The sequence below is a fragment of the Argiope bruennichi genome, chromosome 1 (genome assembly GCF_947563725.1).
Source record: "Argiope bruennichi chromosome 1, qqArgBrue1.1, whole genome shotgun sequence".
Classification (NCBI taxonomy): domain Eukaryota; kingdom Metazoa; phylum Arthropoda; class Arachnida; order Araneae; family Araneidae; genus Argiope; species Argiope bruennichi.
In genome coordinates, this window is record NC_079151.1 from 125,000,984 (window position 1) to 125,027,102 (window position 26,119).

General features: G+C 29.8%; 1 protein-coding gene across 2 annotated transcripts in view; it reads right to left on the reverse strand.

The window, feature by feature from the left end:
* Positions 1-23,107, reverse strand: part of LOC129957479 (dystroglycan 1-like) — a 179,111-nt gene extending 156,004 nt beyond the window's left edge. The window contains exon 1 of one of the 2 annotated variants that reach the window (XM_056069841.1): positions 22,935-23,107. The gene's annotated coding sequence lies outside the window, so the exon portion shown is untranslated. Of the gene's footprint in view, positions 1-7,743; positions 7,890-22,934 lie in introns of those variants that run through there. The other variant, XM_056069923.1, reaches the window with a different exon arrangement.
* Between the last annotated feature and the right edge of the window lie 3,012 nt (positions 23,108-26,119).

Consider the following 26,119-nt stretch of genomic DNA (forward strand, 5'->3'; position numbering starts at 1 on the left):
ACACATAAAGAAGTATATTTTCTTCAACGAAATATTTCCCAAAAATATATTTAAATTTCAGAGATCCGCCATTGTTATTTTTCTAAAAAGATAAAAACTAAGAATTAATATATTGCAGCAGCTAATCTTTTGACTTCACTTTTGACCTTTCTAGTATCAAATTAATGTCAAGACGGATTATTTATCGACAGATTGCTATTCTAGTGTTCAGTTTCATTTCGCTTTCTTAAATTAACACTGCTTTTTGAAGCAACGTTAGGATTATTCTGGAATGGATCTTGTAATTTTAAATCCTGGTCAGATGATGAGGTACATCAACGGTAGGGCGTTTGATACACGACGTAAAATTGAGTTATTTGCAGTACACTCCCGAGTATCCGGTCTAAAACGGCGTTCCTACGACCTGTCCGCTTGTAGACGAGCCCCCCCCCCCCACTTGTTTGCCGGTAAACTGGACAAACATCAAAGCACCCCAGAAAACCGCAAGAGAGGGAAAACATTAGAAAGCGTGCTTCGTCTACAGTCGGACAAGTCGTAGGAACGCCGCTTTGTGTAGCGAAAGGATTGGCCGGATAACAAAAAAGTGGATAGGCCGGAGTTCTATGAATTCATTTCTTTGCCCACCAATACCAGAAGACAAAATTTTACCAAATCTCACTCTTATAATACGTATTTCCTCACTTCTTATTGAGGACTAAGCCCTCCATTTACCTTACTGGAACGCTGCCACGGGCCGGTGAATCATAGAAGCAGTTGCCGGTAATGTGTCGAGTTAAAATAGAAGACTGTGTTGGTAATTTATATACTGCACTGCACGTTTCAAGAATTTATTAGAGAAAAATTAAGTTAAAGGATACAAACTGTTTACATTTTAACATAAATTCTGTAATGCTTTACTTAAATGCAGGAAACAAACAAAATATTAAAGTAAATACAGGGTGTTCATTAATTATTGTCGAAGTTTCCGTACCTCATAACTTTCGAATAAAGAATATTACGCAAAAACCGATTACGTATTCGTAAATTACAACTCAAAGAATTTTATTAATGATATTAAAGTGTAAAGCTTGCACAATTTGCACTTTGTAGGCATTCAGCTGAAGGCGATTCTTTGAGTTGTAATTTACGAATTCATAATTCTTTGAGTTGTAATTTACGAATACATAATTCTTTGAGTTGTAATTTACGAATACATAATTCTTTGAGTTGTAATTTACGAATACATAATTCTTTGAGTTGTAATTTACGAATACGTAATCGGTTTTTGTGTAATATTTTTTATTCGAAAGTTATGAGGTACGGAAACCCCGACAATAATTAATGAACATCCTGTATTATGTCTAATCCTTATGAAAATTGACTCAAACTGATTTTATTTTCCAATAATAAATGATTACACAGATATGAAAAAGTAACCCTAGGATAAGAGTCCATACTTACAATTTTTAGGTTTTGAAAAAGTCCTTCATACACAGATGACTTAGCAGATGCCTTGCTTTCCTCATTTAATAACGATAAAAGAAAACTAGGCCGGATAGTATGGAAGTCAGATAGTCGCGAATCGGATACTCGGAAGTGTACTGTACTTATCTGAATTATCAATCCCATTCTTTTAAGAGAAAATTATACGATAGACGCGTTCTCGCATAATTAGTCGAAGATTACTTTCCAACTTATATAAAATATTCTTCAAAACGCTACTTAATTTTTTTAATCAACATCCTTTTGTTACAAAACCAGTAACCAAAAGTTTGTGATCCACTTTTTAACATGCTACATTTCTTCCTGGTAATATAAGGTATGAAAATGCTGATTACAAATGTTGAATTAAAAAGTAATTATTCAAAATACGTAACATCATCTAAGCATTCACATATCCAGCAGATCTTCCAAAGAGAAAGACTACAAAATTAAAATATTACAAAAATCAAACGAAACTTTAGAAAAGATAGTAATTTTTTATCTCAGTGGTTCGCAAGTCAGAAAATAGACCCACATATCCACAGACGATAAAAAGAACCCTGCATCACCTCCTGCAGGTTCACATCTCCACCCCCAACTTTTCCAAGCATTCGACAGGTAACCATCTCCACGTGAAGCCAATTATGACGAACGATGGCAGACGTCAACACAACGGGCGACTGTTTCAACAAACATTCGAGAATGCCAAGGGCAGTGGAAATCGTTTCTTTTGGCTCTTTTTATGCGAGTGAGAGTAATAATTTATGGACCTGTGACGAATCAACACTCGTAAATAAAAATATCAGCTCGTTTAGGCTTGGCCAGACGGCGACAGTGAAAGCTGGTCTACCTGGGGAGGTGGGAAAATTTCATGCTAAGATGAAAAGGAAAAGGGAAAAGGAAGAGAAGGAAAAAAATAATAACTGTTTTAGGATTGCACAAAACGAAATTACACACAAGAAAAGGGCATTACTTAAAAATTGCATAAAATAATGGTTAGTGTTTTCAACAGAGTTGAAATTCATCAACCCTTTAATTGACAAAACTTACATTAAAAAAAAAATCCCCATTTTTTGGGAGATGGAGGGGAATTCAGAGAAGTTATTTCTTAGGTTACGGGGGAAAAAAATTGCAAATCTAGATGGCTGGGTAATTAGGCTAAACCACAAATTCCATTTCAAAAGAAAATAACCACGACGAGGAGGTGCATCGATTCTAAGAACAGGAGGGAACTCCGTAATTCAAGCATCCGTTCATCTGATGCCCCGAATTACCCAAAATTACCCAACAATTCTTCTCCGCCTCTCGAGTTGCTAATTTACTGATGCTGATGCTAACAAGCTGAAGTGTAGTACCTTTCTGTGAAAGGCCGATTTTGAATGGGAAAATCATATTTTATTTACAGCACGTTGGATTTTTGAATTATCGTCATCATACATTAAGCGGAAAGACACCTAATGAGTGAATATGGTCCTGATCTTTATATGATCTATAAAATTAGAGATAAAACAATAAGGTAATTTACATATATCTAACGCATTGTGCTTTTGAGTTATTACTACACACGGACAATTGATATATTTTGCCCAGAATTCGATGGAAAGACATATTGTAGCAGTTGTATTACTACATCTTCCTTTTTGGATAATAGAAGGCGATACCTGATTAGGTACACATCCCATAGTGCACTGCGATTGTTATTAAAATGAGATGAGATGGTGTTCTGTTAGGTGCGCACGTTAATGTCTTGTCTTTCGTTTTTGTGTTGGTTTTGTGTGAAATGTGATGATTAAAGAAATGTTCCCCAAAACATGGGTCCTCTTGCTTCCACTGCACGGATCATAATGATCTTCATTGCACCACAATATACACTTTTGGAAATGCATGGCCGAAAAGAAAAAACTTTTGGAATTAACTTCAATTTATTTTCCACGGGAGATATATTATGTACAAAGGAAAAGACTATGCATCACTCTACATCGAGACATAAGCGCTAAAGAGAGAAATTTGCCCCCCTTCAGTCATTTTACTGTGAGATTCTGATAGAGATCTCTTCGTCACGTTTCGACTAAGGCAAATGAATCTTGGGTATCTTTGAAAGGTATGCATGGGTATTAGGGATTTTAATCCCTTCACATAAGAAAATATTAAGAGCCATCATTTTTCTAGAGAGCGCGTTAGAAATAATTAAATTAAAAAAAAGTAGGAATTAAATCAGAAAATAAAAATACTTTTGAGTTAAATTAACAAGGGCTAGTTTAAGATAAAAATTAAGAAACCAATTTGGACCCAAATCAAATTAAGAGATATTACATACATGCATACAATATAGACAAATATATGCACATAAAATATTTCATTTTTTCAAGCTTGTGCCTTCGCTCAATTATCGGACAGCATAATAATAAAAGTGATTTTTTTTTGTGGACATTATAAGATTTATCAAAATCTCAAATTATTTGATGATTGCATAACTTTTTATACTTCATTCAAGGAAAACTAAGAATAGAATACTCTAAAACATAATCAATTCAGCGTTTCTAATCCCCCCCCCTTGTTTTTCGTATTTTAATGAGAAGTTATTGCAGCTGTAATTTATGATATTTAATATTATTCTGAATTAATAAAAAATCAATATTAGGTTTAAGAGCGAAAAAATAAAAATAAACGTTTGATACAGCAACCGAAACATATCCCAGTTCAATTCCGAATTTCAATCAAACGCAAAAACAAGTATATGTATTCATCTATTTTTTTGTTTTTTTTTGTTTATGAAAGTAAAATTTAATTGAAACGAAAAAATAAATTCCGTCGCTTTCATTTAAAAATATTAATTATCAACATGTACAACTGAATTCTGCCATGCTTAATAAAGTTTGCCACGGTTTATACACAGTTCATGGTTTTAATAAAAAATTCACTCTTTTAAATGAGTACAAATAATGTAGGATTAACAATAAAATTAAATAAAGCCCTGTAAGGCCCCTTATACAATATAAGTTTCATCAATTTCCCTTACTCAAATTTTACTCCCCGCCAAAAAAAAAACAAAACCCATTGATTTTTAATTTTTATAAAAGCACTTTATTAGTACCAAATATTATGGCAAATTAAAGCAACAAAATGTACCATTTCTACTCACCTACAAGAATTTGATTTCAAAATCTCGCCTAAAATTTAATAAATTAATTTTAAAAGCAATTTTAAACAAAATAGTAAATAACAAATCAGAATCTGAATTTTTCAATATAACATTTGCTAACCGGACTTGCAAGTCAATCAGCCAATTGCAGGGGGACAAAATGCGCCATGCTAATTTGTAAACGAACACTAACTTTACTACTAATAATAAACTGAATTTAAACACAAGAATATTCTGAAACTGAAAAGTTACGATTTAATTTTAAACACATTCTAAAATATCATTGCCTTTGTAAATCACACAAAAATCAAAAGATTACATGAAGAATGCATATTCAAAAATGATTTTATACAATTGCAGGGTTCGTATGTAATTGTATGTTTTCGTTATTTGATGTCATGTACAACCAACTCCTAAATATCCACTGAATTATTAGATTAGTCAACAAAATGAACAAAAAAGGTCGAATAAAAAAAAAAAAGGACAGATACTTTTAACAATATTTACATAAAAGGCTAGCACAAATTTATGAACTTAATAAACAGTTGTTTCTTATACTTGCAAGTTGCTGAATTACTTATTTACAGAGAAAGTCGAATGTATTTTTTAATGTTAAAACATTTATTTATGAATGAAATTTTAGCAACATTTTGGGTTTAATAACAGCGGATAATATAGATAATTTAATAACCATACTTAAAAATATAACCGTCTTATAAACAAGTCTTCTAGTTAAGATTTATTAGCCTCGAATATTCTAAAAATTAATAAATTTTTATTATCTTTTTCAGTTCTCCATTTTGGTAGAGCTCACAATCTATGAAGAATGCCAAAATTTTATTTATAATGAAGGTTTGTCATGTCAAACATGGGTTGCAAAAAGTAAAACAGTTTAAATTATGGCGAATTTTCTAATAAAGATTACAAAAATCATTCGATTTTATTATCTCAATTCTAAACTCAAAAACGCTTTTAAACCAAGAAGAAATAATAAAACTTTTAACACATAAATTGATGGTAAATTTTTATCATTCAATAAAAAATTACAGTCTAACAAGGAATATAAATTTACATCTACTGGGACACACAATTGAAAAACAAGCATGTGATCCTTTTTTGAATGCATTTATCTTAATTGAAATTTATACTTTTTTTAAAAAAAGATCATTTAATACAAATTTACAAGAAAAATAAATTACTTCATAACGACATAGATAAATAAAATAAATACATGCCCCTATCTAATAGAAATTTACACTTATTTATTCAAACATGAATTTTAAATATGTCGCAATACATTTCAAATGTTCAGTAAAACAAGCAATGCACTCCTTAATAAATAAAAGATTAAAATCAATAAGATAAAGCAAAGGAATGTTTAACATGCAAGACGTCACACAAAAGTCACTAAAGATAGTAACCCGATACTCTCTTTGGTCTAATTGAACTGATAGCCATCAATACCCGTTTCGAAACGACAGACGTCAAAGAAAATTTAGCATCCACTCTTAAAAATAAAACTTGTCTTATAAATAAGTCTGCTAAGTCTCTGTAGAAATGGAACTCAGACGGGAAATGGGGTCTTTTTTTAGTTCTAGACATTACATTTCAGGCTCTGACATTGAAAAGAGTTTTTTTAATAGCGCCTTCCGCTAAGTGTAAACACCTAGCTTCACTGTCAAACAGTGAGAAAATGACAGAAACAAAATGGAGCGCTCATATTTATTTGACGTTTTTATAAGAAAAGTAGTTGTAAGTCAGAAAAAAAAAAATGAAGTTTTTGGATTGTTTTAAAAGCCTATATAGTTTTGACTGACAATCAAGTTTGTTTATTCGAATGAGAATTTCCAGTGTAGGTTTTATCATTAATAATAATAAAAGTTTGTGTCTGTGGGCTGACTTCCCTCAGATTGATTTAGATCTACAAAATTTTACATCATTTACTTTGTTAAACGGAATTATCTATCTAAAATTTCTGAAAAAAATGCCTCTTAATTAAAAAACGATTTTGGCATTTTTGTGTGATAATTCCTAAAATTATTTCAACGCACAAAACTGATTTCTTTTACAGCATTTGAAAATCTTAAAATCCATTTTTTTAATTATATCAATTAATTTGTTACGCAATTTTTTTTTAATTTTTAAAGTTTCTTTTTTAATTTTTAATAGACTTTATTGTTGTGATGAAACTCAAACTGGTTACATTAATTCGTCAAATTTTAAATCGTGTGAATTTTTTCGATTATTGAAAAAAAAAGTAAGAAAGAATTATTGTTTAATAGCTGAGTTTCATGATAAATAAGAAAGGACAGTTACAGTTAGAGAAAGTTAAAAAACAAACTGAACAGCTACATTTTTAATTAGGCAGCATTTACAGGATTTGGCTTTATTAGGAAAGCTCATTTAAACAACGAACAAAAAAGGTGCAAGGCTACCAAAGTAACACGGTTCTAACGCCCCTTAAAATTTATTGTTTAAACCTCGAAATTCAGCATAAGAGATATAATGAAAATTACATGAATTCAGGATTCTTGTCGAACTAGCTTGCTGTCAAAAGGCAACTGGTGTGATCTCAACTTCGTTGAGAATCACAAAAACTCGCCATTAGTTTTATAAACAAAAACAATACTGGTTTCTTTTTATATAATTCACTCACATAAAATTCGGCACAAGAGATTTAATGAAAATTAAATGCGACCAGTATTTCAGAAGAACTAGCTTGTTACCAAAGGCGACTAATATGAAATATTTGCTGTGAATTACCAAAATTCTCTATCAGTTTTATAAACAAAGCTGGGTTTTTTTAAATAATTCTTTCACATAAAATGATATATCTACGTTTTATTTACAATTTTATTTATTATTTTGTTTATTTAAAAGTATTGATGATCTACTAATGATAAAGCACTGGATAAACATACCTAATCTGGCTCTATCTAAGCTTGATTCATTTTACTAATTGCAATCCGTCTAAGCCGAATTTGATCCTAAATTTTAAATGGACTATGTATCTACATCCTCTTACAATACGACAATAAACCATAAATTTCTCTTATCCTTCCATTAAAAGCAAAACAGATATCACGCAAATAAAAACAACACTGTGGAAGATTACATAAAAATTCAAAAAAAAAAGTTACCAGTCTTTTATATTCGTAATTAATGCATCCCACCAGGCAACCGCATCCAATTTGAATGATGACGGAACGGACAGTGGCAAACAAACAAAATAAGCCCGCCATTCACCCCCAAAATAAACTGAGCAGTGATGTGACTAACGACCCTGAAAGAGGAAAAAGCTCTCAGCAGTATTCAAAACATCGCCCTATAAGAAACGGATGAGATGTCCTGGCGTGGGCAGAAAAGAAAATGACGCCAACTCCCGGTCGCTGCTACCAGACGCCCAAAAAGAACAAATGAACACACACTCGAAGGGGGAAAAAAGAACACAAGAACTTGATCTTCGGAAGGCCTAACACTCTAGTGCAATGCTTGCAGCTTCCGGTGCGGGAGTTTTGGAAGCAACAGTCGTGGCAATAATGAGTGGAAAAAAATATGGAAAAAGACAAATGAGGAGAATAAGATAAACGAACTGGAGTTGGATCTCTTGAGGGAAAAAAGGATGCAGCTCTAGGATGGATGCGTGTTTTAAATTATGAGCTTATTCTAAGCAGTCCTTTTTGCCTTTTTAAGGGTAACGCTGTTGGAAGGCTCTCTGGAGATATTGAGAGATTTTTTTATATGGAGAACTAATCTACCTCAAGGGTCATAAATTCAGGATATCTTGTCTTTTTCAAACATCTCCTTTGATAGTTAGAATGCATTATATAAAAAGTATAAATTTTTTTTTCTTTTTTTTTGCAGAAATGGGAGACAGAAACTTGTTGTGGTCTGATGATCTAAAGTACATAACTGTCTCTACTAATAATAAAGGAGACTGCGCCTACGTGTGCTGGCGGTCTACAGGGCAAACTGCTATTAGCTACCAAATTTGGCATAGGTATACTTAGCTGAACGGGAATATGCAGCTCGGAGCTTTTTTTTTTCGGGGGGGGGGTAGTTTTCATACAATTGAAATTCTAAATAAATCGTTTGAACACAAAAATTCCAAAATATATAATTGCATAATAATAATTCTTTAAAATTAAAAAAACAAAAAACACCCTCTTAAATAATGTTAGCTTAACTGTGTAATTTTTTGGGAAAATTTTTTATTAAAATTTTTTTTATTAAAAATTAATTAAGAGAAATTTTGATGTTTTACTGCAATTAAAATTCTAAATAAATCGTTTATAGGCAATAAATTCCGAAAATATTATTGTACAAAAATAATTCTTACATTGTTTTAAAATCGAAAAAAATTTTTTTTTAAAAAAATTATGCCGGTTTAGTTGCTGTGCATTTTTTTTTTTTGAAATTTTATTTTATTAAAATTATGCGGGATTTTAGTGTTTTACAGCAATAACTTCAGTAAACATAGCTGCACAAAAATGACTTTTTATAACATTTTATTCATTTCATTTTGCTTGTACCATTTAGGCCTTCTGCGCCTTTTCTCTTTAAGCCTGCTCTTTTTTCTTTGTTCCGGTTTTTTTTTTTTTTTTCCTTCTTTAGCATTTAGAGCACAAGCATATAAAGATTTTTTTGAATAGCTATTCCTTTGATAGCTATTTAAATTCTATTTTTTAAAATTTATTTTTAATTTTTAATTATGAGCTTTCTACCGGTGTAACGCCACTTTTGGCACACACCTAGTCATCATCAGAATACATCAGAGTACCATTTTCAAATTTAAAAAAAATCGTCTTTTTAATGATATCAATTTAATTTTGCTGGCAATCTTTTAAGGGTCTCCCCCCATTTTTTGCAAAATTTTTAACAGACTTCATTTGAACATTAAAATTTACTTTTTTTTAATACTTTTTTTCTTTTACATAAAATTCTAATAATCTAAATAATTCTAAACATAAAATTCTTTTCGACTTTTGAAAATCAAAGAAAAAAAGATTGTTTATGATCGGCGCAGTTTATAAGAAAAATAAGAAAGTGAAGTTATAATACCGTGAAAGTTCGCAGTTAGAAAAACTGAATAGCTATGCTTTTAATAACACTACGATATCAAGGGTATTTCATAAAGAAGATAATGCACTCAATAAATAAAAAAATATACATATATTAAAAGAACAGTTTTACGTTTATCACATTTTGATGTTTAAAAACGTTAGAAAGTTTGAAGTTGAAAGAAACTTTACAACTAACGTTTAAAAGAATTAAAGATTATCAATATTTGTGCAAACCAAATGATCGCAAAAGGCATCTAGTACCAAAATATAGAAGGATTAAATCCTCATCAAAAGTAGCGACGTAAAAGCCTATCTAGACTGGGGTTTAAAAGAAAAACTATAGACGTAAACAAAGTAGCCAGTCTTAGAAATCAAATGTTAAAGTAGTAGTACTAGTTTTTCCCTTTCAGATCTAAAACTTTCAGAAAATTCTTAAGCAGATAAGCCCAAACTTCTATATGCACTTTTCTAGCTAAAACATAAAACAGAAGCTACACATAAGTAGATTTAGCTCATTTTTTTTTCGAAAAGTTTCTTTGAAATCCATCCGGATATGGCAGCATCGTACATCTCAAAGTTGAATGGAAAATGGCATTGCTTAAATGCGTGATATATTAAAAAGAAGGGATATTGAAAGAGGATATGCAGTTGCATAATTCTGACATGATGGCGAAATTCGATTTATCCATTTATAATTCTTAGAAAGGAGGTAAATTTATAGATTACGCTGGATAAATTTTATACTTTTTTAAAATAGATTTCCATGGTTATAAAAAAATGATTATGTAAAAGCACTCTTGTTTTGCATTCAGAGTAAAGTTGAATTTTAAAAAAATATTCATAAGCTGTGTGCAATTTTATTGATGGTATTACATAATTTAAAATTTAAAAAAAGCGTGTTTGAAAGAATAATGCAAAAATTCAATTGACATACAATTTTCAGTTTCTGTAACATTATAAGAAAATCTATATATAATTGAATAAAGACAAGTTTAGTTTAGTTATATTAACGTCCCGTTTGAAACAACACTAGGGCTATTTTGGGACGGACCTCGTCATTTTGAACCGCGGTCAGATGACGAGGACGATACCTGAGCTGGCACCCCTAAAATTTAGTATGAATGAATGATTCTATACGAGGCAGCACTCCCAATTTATTTTTAACTTTTATATTCAGAAAAGTAATTAGATGCATAATTCATCGATAATGTCTCATTTTAGCATTCGAAGATAGAAAATATATAATGTACATTATCTTACTTTCTCGTTTATGAAGTATTATATATAGAGAGAAAATATGAATTGAAATTCGATAAATATCAGACGTCACCGAGTTCAAAAAGCAGATGTTTGAAATTATTTCTGTCCGTCTGTCTATTTGTGAACAACGCAAAAACTAGATAGGATGAGCTAGAAGGATGGAATTTAGTAAATTAATGGCAAACGAATCAGTCTTAAAGCCAAATTTCTAGATTTCCATCAAATTCTGAACGAAATTCATTCTGTTTGTCCGGCTGTCCAAAATTAAATTAGCCCTTTAAAGGGCCATTTTTTTCTAGTCATATAATGTTAAAATAATTTTAGGCTTGAAATTAGAATAAGAAAAGGGATTCATTTAGCTTATTAAATAAATTTAGTTTGATTAATTAATTAATTTGGTTAATTAATAATTAAATAACAAAGATGCATCATTTTGTCTGAGATAAAGAACTGAAGCATCTAAGTTTCTGACTTACTAAAAAAATGTGTCGAAACTTATACCAACCTACATAATTTCATACAAAGATTGATAAATTTGCTGGGAAGCATACTTCCCACGGCCCTAGAAAGGGTTAACATAACTACAAAAAGAAAACAGCCAGAAAAAAAAAATTATAAAACATTTGAACATCTAAAATGGTAAGTATCTACCAGATACGAGAGTTTCGTACACAAGAAAGTTTGAGAAAGACAATTTCCGCTGGGTTTTTTTTTTTTAATACAATTAATCTGGGACTGATTGATATTTTTGAAATCAAGAGCTTCAAAATGGTACTCGAGGTAAACTTACCAACTGCAGTGAGTTAATACTTGATGATTAAAACGAGCTTACATCTATCACTAACTATCTTTATAAATCTGATTCTTCAAATATCTTTGGTAAATTTAAGGGATGACTATGGTTAATAATGCAATCAATTTTATGATAGAAACATGAAATGCATTGTTAGAAATTCTAAATACTGTGATCGTGTATGGATTTAGTACATCTAAAACGCGGTGAAGTTTGATGTATCGAATAGTTAATTAATACAACACACTTTTATAGTTGCGACTTTTTCAAATGAATGAGTTTGAAAATTTGTATAATGTTGAACTAATTTTTTTAATTATATAGAAAAATATACCTTTAAATTATTGTATTGTTCTAAAAAATATTGGCCATTAAATTTCCATAACTACCATGATAAAATATAATATTTGATTAGCTAACATATTGAAATACTTCCATAGGACAAAATAATATTCGATAACTACTTCTTTTTCTATATATCATTCTTAAAGGCACACGGATAAATTTGAATGAACGGTGCGACACGACAGCATTAGCAAGAATTAAGGCCGAGTCTTAAAGGCCATCACCGGCTAAGGCACAACCTTTCCAGTGGGAAGCACGTCCCGTCATCGGTAGGGGGTAGTCGACCCCACACCAATTATTTTTGTATCCATCCGGGTGACGAGAACCAACCACCATTCTTATCCATATTTGAAATTCAGGTGTCATTATACTCAAATCTAAAATGGCCAAATCTAAGATCATTTTATTATCTAATAAATATTTCATAGCATGTAAAATGTTTGCATTAAATAAGCACACATTCTGAAATGCATCCCCCTCCCAATTTCAAGTACTAAATCTATGATATAAAATTTCTTTCATTTTTATGGCATAAATCCCCAAACCATGGTTTCATAAACAAATAAATAACTTCATGAAACTTTTGAAATTATGTCAATACTTTTATCCATAAATGTCATTTAAATTATTTCTATTTATTCAATGAATATTTTTAAAACGCCCCGCCAACTTTTCAGAACATAAAAATCTCGTTAATCATCAGCAAGTAACGATGAATCAGTGTCCTCAATAAGCAATTCGGGGTAACAGACTTTTAAGGAAAAGTTTGACACTAAAGAAAAAAACAATAAAGAAAAGGCAGCAGCTTTATCACTTTCTCAGGCTTCCAAAGTAGCAAATTTGATGCGAGAAGACACAATTCGTACGCCAGAAGTTGTGAAAGTGAACAAGAAATGGAAATAACAAAAAAATAAAGCCGGTTACTATGCGATTTCCAAATCGTAAATGGAAAGTGGAAGTTCATTGGGTCACGTGGAATAAAGGCGTCATCTTTCAAAAACAGAAAATCACAATCATAAAATTAGGTGGTTCATGATTTCATGTTGAAATGCGATGAGTTGAAGATATTGTCCGATTTTTTATATTTTAAGGTGGAAAATTTTAAGCAGGTCGATCGACGTAACTATACAGATTACTAATAAGATTTTATCAAACTAGAATAGTTACTAATTTATATAACATATAATATTATATTATTGTTTTTGAATATATGAAATATAGACAGTGTTTTAAAGAATACAAATAAAACAAATCTAGTTTAAAAATCGTATTGATAATTAAATCTTCAGTATAACAGCAAACGATTTTACTGAAAAAATTGCTTAGATTGTTTATTTTTGTGCCATATGCGTTACATTGTATTTCTGTTTTTTTAAGTGTTATTTCAATAGTCGGTTATGACTAGACTTAAATGGGTTTATCGAAATATCGGTAAAACGGTATTTCAAAATTCTAAATAACTGAATATGCTTATACTACAATAAAAACTGTAGTAATTTTTGAGATTTTTTATTGATTTTTGCATGTTCAGAGAGAAATATTGAAGAAATGAAATTCAGTTGTTCTAAATCATTGTCTGTAATATACATAGTAAAAATAAAAATATAATATATAAATATATGCATATATTATAGTAATAAATGCTTCAAACTTTAGTGACATTAATGTCCTATTATGAAACAACACTAGGCCTATTTTATGACGAATCTCGGAAATTTTAAATCACGGTCGGATGACGATGATGACCTCCGAACTGGCATTGTTCTTTAAATTTCCGCACCGCACCAATGGGAAGTCCGTGTGTAGCAGCTTCTGCTTCTAACTTCCAGCTGAGTATCCCGCGATTTCCGCGGGTTGGCAATCAGTCCATTTTCTATTGTATCCCGTGTTTTTCGCAGTTTAGAGTGTTTATTTTTATGATTACAGAATTTTATTATATCATATTATTTATCGTGTAACATTTTAGTACCAGTTCACTTTGCTTGAAAAATATTTGAACTTATTTGCAAACAACGCATCTTAATAGTGATTTTTAAAATTACTCAATCAGAGGGCTAATCTAGAGTTATTCGACTCCGAAGTTAAGAACGCACTAGACCACTGAAAAAGAAATCAATTAAGTACAATTTGAAATGGAAAATAAAACCAAGATAATAATACCTCTCCCCAATAAAAAAAACACTGATGTAACAGCGCCAATCTACAAGAAGGATTAATCCCAAGTGTTTTTAAACAAGTTCATCGCCACGTTTCTAGCCTGTAATTCGGACTCTTTATCTAATTAGGTGATTTTTTTTGCCTTTTCTTAACAGCAATAGAAAAGGGGGGGGGGGTATCTAATTAGAAAATAGATGTGAAACAGGTGATTTAAGCGGTAACAACGTATTAAATAACGACAATAAACTTTATTTAGGTATCTTTACAATAGGGATGTAGATCTGGCCTACTACTATCCCCATATAATAAAATAATTTATTATTATTATTATTATTATTTTTCTTTACAGAATTGGCCACTGAAGTGCACTGGAATCAATGGTCAACTATCTACAGCAACTGCTTTTAGTTTTGCATCCATATATTAAATATTTAATAGGTAATTTAATGTCTAAAATTGCAAAATATGTATCATTATTGCAATCCGCGCAAATCGTGGCGCCAATTAAAACAACTTAACTCGCCAACTCTACAAGCTCCTAAAAGTATGAATAAAAGAGAAAGATACTTCGGTGCAGATTGGACAAACCTGAAACTGGCTCACAACAAATGGCCAACCAATATAAAAAAATATATCATAATTTATATCACATTTCTTTTCAGATACTAAAGCAGTTATCTTGAAATAATAGATAACAATGTAGATAAGTAAATCCCATGAACTAGACAACAGTTAAACTGTTACCTGAGATTTTTTTTAGAAGAAGTATTCTTATTTCAGTAAGATTATACGACACCGTGTTTGGAATATTAATGGCATTATGTAAGTACAAGGGAAAAGAAACCTGCTTTTATTATAACGGCATAAATCAGCAACAAAAGGGGATTAAATAAATCGTTTGCAAGTCGGCAACCGGTTGTTGCGTCCCTAACCATTCTTAACATGTGGTTTTAATGCAACAGGTTTTAGAAATTCCCATCATACTTTAACTCACTCATCCCAAACCACATATTAGCTGCCTGAAACGCAAAGTCACCGGGAGACGCAGTTTTTACACACTGTCACGAGTCAACTCGTATTTTTCATTCCATTCACAATAGACTTGCCTGACAAGTGGGTATCCCGCATTCGAATTTTAATTAATGCGTATATATATCTACATGAAAAACGAATGAAATATTTAAATCGTCATAACAGCAGCACCGTTAACTGTCTTATATAACTGGTTAGGTTAGGTTTGACTGTGCTTATAACAAAGTCGTAATAAAATTCGGTTTATTGTAAGCCGGGTTCTTTGGTTTAGTTCTGGGGTTTTCCAACCGTCTGTAGTGGGTAGTCTAGGAAGTTGCCTTGCTCAAAAGACGCCACCAGACATTAATCATTCTTCAAAAATTTTAATTAAGTTTTTAATAAAAGATTAATCGAAATGCAAACATTTCTTCTCAATAACCCCGTGACATAATATTACACGAAAACTAATTTTACACAACTTTAAACTTTTTTTTAAAAAAATTAACTTTTTAGTCATGCAAATGTTTTTTTCCTTCTTATTTTTAATGAATTTTTCAAAATAAATTGAAGTACATTTTATAACATTGTTTTAGTTATAGGATTTACACATGCACGCATTGAAACGATATTAAATGCATTTTATTATATGAATGTTATTATTCTATAATTAGAAAAATTATTAATAGAAAATGTATAAAATATATTGTGTTTATTAATTTAATTACATCTTCAAAAATATAATGATAAATACATCAAAAAGGGGAGAGGGTCTGGAAAATCAAATAGAAATTAATGAACAATCAATTTTTTAAATATCAACAAAACATTAAAATGTTTAAATAAACAAACATTTTAGCTGGCATTCTTTCTATAAATTTCCCTATGCAACTTCGATACAAACAGAATGCACCAGTGCTGAAGCAATCAATAAAATCTAAAAAAATACATATTATGTTATTATTTAGATTTAATAACATAATTAAATAATATTTTAGATTTAATCCAGAATTAAATTATATTTTAGATTAGAGATTTGAATCCTTTAAAAAATTGAGGTTTTAGACATTGGTGGATTTATGTGTCTAACTACCCTAGGGAGTGCACATTATGAGGTTCTTTCAATAAAATGGCCAAATAAGTGTCACTTTTCACCGTACTTAATTAACCCTTTGCTCTCAGATGGTGCCTCTCATTCACTTTTAAAGACTGAGCATCATCATGACGTTTTATTTATTTTTCAATATTGATTTTTAAATATCCTAACAGAATGGTAAAAAGATGTCGATTTATTTTTCAGGGAAATTCAACGTAAAACAAATATATATACATTTATTTTTCGGAACAATGAATAAGCCCTTGTATTAGGTGAATAATCATGTATTGGATTACTTTTCCGAGTGTAAAGGGTTAATATATTAGTGACTTATTTTAGGCTAATATTTTTTTACCAACTTTGAGAAAATGTTTTTATTTTTTATTTATCTTTATGACTCAAAACTATCTAGCATTCATGTTTGCATCCAGTATTAATGAGGCAGGTGTTTGATTTTATAAATATTTTAATAATTAGAATTCTGAAATATACAGGAACCTGACCAATTCTATTTGATAATGCTAATATTATTCTAATTTTATCTTCCAAAGAGTTTGTATTTTTACAAGTTTTATTTGGCAATTACAGAAATACCATTTAATCGACTTGATTGTAGAACTCTGTCAGCTTAGGCAGCTGCTTAACAAGAAATCCACCACTTGATTTAGAAGAAGGATATAAATCATTGTAAAAGGTTGAATATTACAGTTTTGGTCATTGTAAAAGTGTGAAATAAGGGCCACTTTACAGGGAGGAAGTCCCATTGTCGAAATGACTCGCACTTTTCAGCTTGACTCACGGGTCATCGCCCGCCGAGTCTAGACAGATACTAACAAGGGTCAATAATTCCATCCACAAATTAATAAAAGAAAAGAAGAGAGCAAGAAAGAAAGGATCATAAGCGGCTAGAAAGGAATTTACGAGTGCGTAACGGAAGTCAGCAGACGAAAGAGAGAAAGTTGCCAAAACCGCTTTACACAAAACTACGCTTCATCCGTTTTCATATTCTTCCCTCCAGACACAGCGCTATCGATTCGAACCACCCCCTCCCCTCTCCTCGTCATTCTCAAACTAAGATAAACTATCGGAAAAGTGATTTGGATAATTCAACAGCGAGAGACCCCCCCCCCCCTCCCGAAAAGGTTTCCGGAAAAATTACGCTGGATTTCTAGATTGAAAATGGCGCTTTTGAACTAGAAAATGCGGACTGTTGCTTTTGTTTGGAATATAAAGTGAAAAGCACAATTTTTGCCCTCGTGCAAATGAAGAGTATTTCGGCATAAATCATCTTAAAAGGGGAAACCTTGGAGTGCGGCCCGATTTTTGGACTAGATGTTGACACAGAGAAGTTTCTGGAATTGTTGTTCCTTCGATATAAAATGACGGATGTCAAAAATTCGTAATCCAAGCAGAATGAAATAAATAAACACTGATTTTATTTCGAAATTGGATTTAAATGAATATAATGAATCCACTATTTATTCTCAAGAAGATTTTTCCTTTTTTAATACGTTCTTTAAAAAATTTTCACCTTGAAATGGCATCTCGTATTGCATCTCTGGCTTAATGAAATCAAATTCAAGCAGACTAATTAATCTCTCCAAACAGAAAAATTAAGTTGTTTTTTTCTTTCGAACTTTGAATGAATGTAAAAGTGCATGAACTTCCTGTTCTAAGTGTATCTATGATTAGTATTCTTTATTTCAATTTTTAGAACTCGTGATGTTTAAACTATAAAGCAGATTTTCATTGAAAGAGTTTTTAAAAGCAAGCTGAAATTCGGTTAGAACGCAGACTATTACTGCAAGTGTCAAAATAAACTGCATTCATAAGAACCCTTAAGTAATATCGATAATCATTTTGTAAATTCAAAACAAAATAGTTACTGCTGCTATTTTTAAATTAGAAAATATACAATTCAATGTTCTTGAAATATGACAAAATATATTGATATGAGTTAATTAAAAATATTTCTATAACATTCTTTTCCCAGATTTCAGATTCAACGCAACGGTATTGCAATATTGCTTGTTTATGAAGTAAAGGCATATTAAATTACTCTGCTCCAGATCTAATGTAGTTATCTACATTAGATCCCACTTTACATTAATTAAAACAACAATTATATTAGTTATGTAGTTGTTACATTACAACAATTACATTAATTATCTGCAACATGTAATGTAATTATCTACATTAGATCCAACATTACATTAATTACAACAACAATTATATTAGTTATGTAGTTGTTACATTACAGCAATTACATTAATTATCTATAACAACTAATGTAATTATCTATGTTAACTCTGTATTTCTCTTGAAATCAGTTCAAAAATACTAAGAATAGAGAGTTCTGTAAAAAATATCTAGACAACAGTAAACATTTCAAGAATTATCAATAATGATTAAAATTTCAATTACTATTCTCAGATTATTCATCTAAAAATTCCTTTATATTTCAAAATAAAGTACGAAGACATCAAAGATTAAATTCATACATTTCTGAACTAAAACAAGTGAAAAAAAAATTTATATCTATTTCTTGTGTTATTTTGGGTCCTAATTTCCTAACACTTTTCCTTTATCTTTCTATAAAAACATAGTTCATAATATATTTTATTTAAAATATAATAGCGTGAATTTAACTATAAGAACGCAATGCGGGTATAAACTGGTAGGAAAGCAAGCAAAAAAAAAAAAAAAAAAAAAAAAAAGGATTATAAAACAAACCCAGAAAGAGATTCCTCGGATCTTAGAATACAGATAAGTATTCACCATAATTTCCGTGGAACGATGACGCCGGTTAAAAAAGAAAACTGAACACTGCATCGATTTAAAATGGGTATGTTAAACAGATTCTGACAAACTGTTCTACATACACATAAAACGCAGATGGCATTGGACGTTCGCTGCTCGAGTTACCCGAGTCCAGGTGATGGACAACACACGAATAGGGGTAAAAGCAAGGTCAGTAGAATAGGTATTCTCTACAAACAAACCTTGCCCTGGAAGCAGGTTTGAATCGATAACCATCTGCAAATCGCAGCGGTTCTGATTTTTTTTCGAACTGATGGGCATTCACCTACAGGCTGAAGAGGTTCTAAAAAGTATTCAATATTAGGGTATTCCAATTCAATGTTCTAAAAGTCTTCGGTATTCCAATTAGTAATAGAAATTAAAATTAAATTCATGCTGAAGTTGATTTTCTATTTCTTACTAATACGATAAATTTATAAGCACATTTTTAAAGCACAAGATATTCTTCAATTCCTTGGTAAAGGTGACGTGCAGCAAATCGCGTATTTGGAATGGTGGTAAAAGAAAAGTTTCTAACTGAAACTAACTAGTCTAAAATAGCATCATAGTATTTTTTGAATCGTCGTTTTTTATACAATTCCTAAGAAAATTAAACTCTTAATTATAGCAACAATAAATTGCATACACACAAAAAAATGTTTTGAATATTGTCACAGTGTAGATAAGTATAAATTCAATAATTCAAATAATGAAAAGTATTTTTATAAAATATATAAATGGAATATTTGTACACATTTTATAAAATTTCGAGGAAAGAACTGTTGGATAATAAAGCTGCTATTGGTGAAAATTTAATTTTCTGAAATTTTAAATGGAGTATGAACGGTTTTCATGCGATAATCTGGTCCGAAGTTAGTGAGAAAGAAATTTGCCATTTAATTAATTTTGAAATAAAATGAAATTAAAATTTTGAAAAGTCTTATTAATAAGATTTATTGCTTAAAAAGTAAATAGGGCCATCTTTGATAGCTCTAGGTCAAATAGTTTGCATTGTGCAGCGTTTTAAATGATTTTTGAATCCGGTAATTTTCATATTATGTATTTTAAAATATTTAAAATCTATATATTATCAAACTAGAAAGATTTCTAAATAATTATGTATCTTCTTCAAGTAACAAAATATGCTGACTATACTCTGGCTTTAAATGTAACAAAATAACTTGGATAGTAACATATCTATGATTATCTTGATTCTTAATTATGTATTTCGACAGATGAATATTAGCATAACAGAGATAATAAATGCTCGTATTTCATTACATGGCAACAGTAATATTAATCGCAATTCGCCGTATGAGCTGCCACATTCGTGCCATTAGTTTTTGATCTTCTTAATAAAAAGAGAATGTTTATTCTATTTTACTGCAGATGATTGGGGATGGAACAGGAAAGCCTGTTTTCGATACAAAATTACCGACTCGTACTTTATTTGTTTTTAAATATTTTATCCTTTTTTTTTTTTTCGATTTAAACAATGTATCTTATTTCAGGATTTCTGAAATGGGAACAAAACAAAAAAAACAACCATAAAAATTATATCCATTTATTACTTTGGTTAGATATGATCATTTGAATCTGTTTAAAAAAATTACGACAAAACCTTCTTAACAACATTAGCGCATCTAATTTACTTAATTTTGTAACTCTGATAGAAGAAATATTAATACATATAATATTAGAAAACAGAATATCATTTCAATTATAAAATATCAATTTCTTTCTTCTGATAAATAAAATATCTAATAAAAAAAGAGAGAGGATGAATTAGTATCATAAAAGGAAATTGATTTGTATCTATTGAAAATATATCATTTTTAAAGGAAATATATTTTGTCACAGATAATGAAATCATGTATTTAAAATATTTCATTTATCCAGGTACGATTACGAATGAGAAATTTTTGAATTGTTTGAAACGAATGACAGTAAATTTTCACATTGAAAATGTTAATATGACTGAAAATTATTTTAAAATATCACATCTTAAAAAGATAAGAGAAATCCGGATAACCTTCAATTACTTTTCCTTTTAAGAATTTGTTACGCAACTGAAAGATAACATCTTGTATTTATCTCAAAAATAAATAGAAGGGAAAAGTAAACATTATTTTAAGGAAATAAGCTTTTTTCAACATTAATGACGTCGCCATCTAGGTATTAAAATTTATTCTCTTTATTCATAAGATATATAGCAATATATAGCAATGTGACTTCCTAATTTAGAGGCTTCATATTAAAGCAACATCTCTTTCGTCTGTAATAACTTCAATGTCAGATAACGATGCGTTGGATATAATTAAGGATTTCCAATTGTACCATTGCATTCTTATACTAAAAAAATTATAACACAACAGTTGATCAGAAATATTTTTATAATTAGGAGTGAAAAATTACAAAAAGTGCTATTGCTTGCACTAAAGCTAATAAAAGCACTAAAGCTGTTGAAATAAAGCACTAGAACTAAAAAAAAAAAAGAAAAAAAAAAAAAAAAGAAAACAATCTCAATATGTCTTTGAATCATATTCTGCAATATATGGTTTCCGAATAAATGGAATTTCGAATAATGCGAATTGAATGAAAGTAATTTAGAATGTTGTAATTGTGGTTATATTGCACTAAAAAAATTAAATTTCATAATATTTAAAAAAAAATTTACTATAAAGCAGAAAAAAATGTGAAATATAAATTTTTAAAATAAATCCTCTAAATCCTTAAAATAGATTTTTTTGACGTTCTTTTTAAATTTTTTTAATATCGAATCATTTTATTTCGAAATTACCATTCTGTACGTTCATTATATTATACAAATACAAACGTGCTATGCTATAATTACACATAAAAAAAGTAAAAATTCACGCGCAGTATATAATAATAATATTTTATACATTAAAACATTTTAAAGATCACAATTCTTTTTGCATAGTTATAAAAATTAACAATGACGACACAATTCTAAAATCTGTAAGAAAATATTATTTAAAATGGAATATTAAATAAAAAAGTAGAACTTTTCAAACAATGTAACTTTGCAATATAATAATTTTATGTCATAAAATTATCAACATAATTTAACTTTCGTATATGTGTTTTTAAAATTTCCATAGGAAACTGAAATGTAAGAGTCTTGAATACCACAGAACGATAGCCCTTCAAAATAACATTAACCGAGCAATGATTTATGCTGAGATTCGAACATGTTTTTGCTCACGTAACGCGAGAGAATCATTCACCGCTTCAAACCGGCATTTTCCTTACAAGGAGCAAAACGGATTTTCTACTCGTAATACAACTATTTTCATTTTATATATAAAAATAAGAAGCAATGTTTCAATTATTGACTAGGAAATTATGTAAATTAAATAGAATAAAACAAAAACAAATATTGCTAAAAATACAACAATTTATAAATTTACAGATGTTTTCATAGAAAAATACTTGACGCTCCGAACACCTGGCATTTAAAAACAGGTAAATAGTTCTCCCCCTCCCCCAACCCCCAACCATTCAGAGGCAGAATTTACACCCAACGAAAACTCGTTCGTCGATATTTCATTCACGTAAGTACCACACTAGACGGAATGCCATAGTAAGAGGGACGGCCGAAGAATGGAACGAATTCTTCTTTACAAAATTCTGAATTTACAATATATCGTCATTTAAATACAAAAATCTTACGGATTTCAATTTAATACATATTTTCAGGTAAAAAATATTTTGACCACAGTATTATTTAAAGACAAAATATATTTAATAAAAAAATCATTTAATTGATTGAATGGCGGTGTTTACCTGTCAATCATCGATCGAGGGTCGACCGTTGGCTTAATCCTCTCCTATGTGAAAATCCTCGATTTAATTGGAGGGGAGAGACTTGCACTTAATTTCTGGTGAAGATTACCAGTGATTGTTTTCCCGTATCGTCTGCTGCTGTTTGCAATGCTAACCGTGAAGACACACTCAGCGGTTCCTCGGCATCGCCGTTCAGTTGGCTGCGATGGGAGTGACGTCACGCAGCGGACCGTTCCATTCTGAGCCGCAGGGCGAACCGGCTCTCTTCTGAAAGGGAGGGATGTAGGATTTTTTGGTTTTAATAGATTTTCTCTCGGTTTACCTGCGACTCACGAAATTGATTTTTTTTTTTTATTTCTCCAGGTTGTCATTAAAAATATTTCAGGTATATAAGATTTGGAGGAAGGGGGGAATATATTATTTATTTATTTTTCCCTTTGAGAAAAAAGAAACTTGGGGTGAATTTTTGATTTTTTGAGAGCAATAAATGGGAGAAACAGTCCAATGAACTTATAATCTCTTGTGGAAACAATCAATCAAGTTTCTTCAAAGAATGCAAATAAATTTTCTTAAGTGATTAGCGTGTGATGTTTCCGATTTTTTTTTTTTTTTTTTTTTTTTAATAGACAGGGTTTATTAACTAGGGTTTAAAATATATTAGGCTGAAGCTTAAAAATTCTCAAGAATAAATAATTTGTTGCTTCTATTAGTGGGCACGTTTTTAAAAAACTATTTTAATAATACCTATAAAATATGTGTGCATATATTATTTTGTTTTTACATGAATTATGAAAATTAAAGAATAAGATAAAATATAATCAGAATTTGATAAATTAATACAACAAAAATTAAATTATAAAAATAATACTATAGTGAAATCTGACAAATTCGTTGAAAAAGAGATTGCAATAAAAATTGGATTTTATTGCTGGAATAGAAAAAATTTATTCCAGCAATTAAATTTTTTATTGGAATAAAAAAAAATTTGTCTCTTGCTTCATTTATTTTAAGATATGTGTAGCAAGAAAAAAGAAAAATTTTCAAGCTAAAAATGGTAATACAGATTTATTTTTTATAAATTTTTTATTATTAATAAATAATACTTTATAAATAAATTCGCGATAAATAATTTTAATCAATAAACACATAATAATTACAATTTTAAAATATTTACTAGTTTTAGAAATAATAATGATTGATGATCTTCTATATCTATATCTATACTTATAATAAAGCTCAATGTGTGTGTGTGTGTGTGTGTGTGTGTGTGTGTGTTGGCGCTCTACAGGCCAGACCGTTTGACATACAGCTACCAAATTTGGTACATGTATACCTTGGAGGTTGGGAATGTGCACCTGGGGTTTCTTTTTTCGAATTTTTAATTAGAATTTTAATTATTAATTAAAAACTAACTTTCCCGCCAAAAAAATCTTCCATTTTTCCCACCGCCAACTTTTCCGCCAAAAACATCTTCCATTATCCCCAGCGCCAAACGAGAAAGGCTTCAGTTTTTTTTTCTCCCAACAGTAATGAGGCTAGGGTTAAAATTTTTCGGCGGATTATTTCAATCGGTTCTGTTTATTTTGATGCATTTAAAATTAAACATTGTTAATGAATCAATCTTTCAGATTCATTCTGAAGTACTTTTGAATTAAAATAAAACAGAATAAAGGAAATTAAAAATTTCTAATCCGCATAGCGTTACCCCAACTGGCGTAGAAAAAATCACGTATTTGCGTTACGTAACCGGCGAAGAAAATTCACGCATGCGCATTTTGTTCTGATTGTTGCCATGACAACGTTATCAATGGATGATTTAAATTTATTTTATGTTAGTTGCATGCTTTTGTAAGTAAATTGTATTTATGTTAGTTATATATTTTTTGTATATGCTTATAGTTTTAAGTACATCGTTTTTTAAGTAGTTTTTTTAAAACCTGTTTTCAACCGTTTATTTTAAACGATTCGTTTTATTTTCTTAGTGTTTGATGCATTTAAATTTAAACATTGTTAATTAATCGATCTGCTCATAATGAATCTAAGAAAATTTTGTTGACCAACTCTTGAGATATTACATAAATTAAAAAAGATATTCTTTAGTGCCCATAAAGTTTAAACGCTGAGTGACTCTATTTTCAGTAATCAGATTATAAAAAAAATGCTTTGTTTCAGTAAAAAATATTATTATATTAATTGAAGATAAATTCTTTCCACTTTAATTTAAAGCATAAATTCTACGGGTGCTAACAGAAAATAAGAGACATACATATTACGTTATGACTGAAGGCCTTTATAATATTATGAATGAATTATATGATAATCAAAATTTGAAGTTTTAAAATATTTTGAAGAAGAAGCTATTAAAGTAGAAATTGCATAAAACATTTAATTATTAAAATTTTAACGAACATTAAGATTGGCGAACCGGCTGGTCGCCAAAGGCGGCTAGTAATAAATAAATAGAAATAAATTAATGATTGAATACAACACTGAAATAACAAAATAAACAGTACAATTCACATTTTAAAAATTCCAGGTTCTCTATTGTGGTTTTTTTTTATTGAATATATTGTCATGTAAAATAAAAAGAGCATGATGAAAGCAGAGTACAAATGCATATAATTTCGAAAAATAATTCAGACATAAAGCCATGTTCTATAATTGTTAACTTAAGATTCAAATTAACCAAAATGAATTTGAATTATTGATGATAATTTAACATTGTATTAAAAGAAAATTCAAGAAATCAGAAGAAAAAAATGAAATTAAAACGTTATAGAAACTTTATTGAACCTATACTATCAACAAGTTGGAATTCCCCAAAGTACCTTTGTTTGAAAACTGTATAGCATTTACTCTCAATTCTTATTTAAATATCCGCGATTCATTTCCCATAATAAATTTAATTTCATACAATTCAATACTTTTAATAAATTCTTCCCCGTTTACTATCATTTACTGAAATTTAAATAGTTAATATCAATATCTCTTTTAAAATGTATATAATTATCTGTTTTCAAGGCTGGTGTGTATTTTGATACGGACAAAATAAACATTACTTATTCGATTTTTAACTACTAGGTTTTCGAATTTTTCGTCAATAATCTTTTGGTATATTCAAAGAAAGGAATTTGTTTTTCGAAATGGATATCACTGCTGTGAAAAGTTTTACATTTATTTCTTAA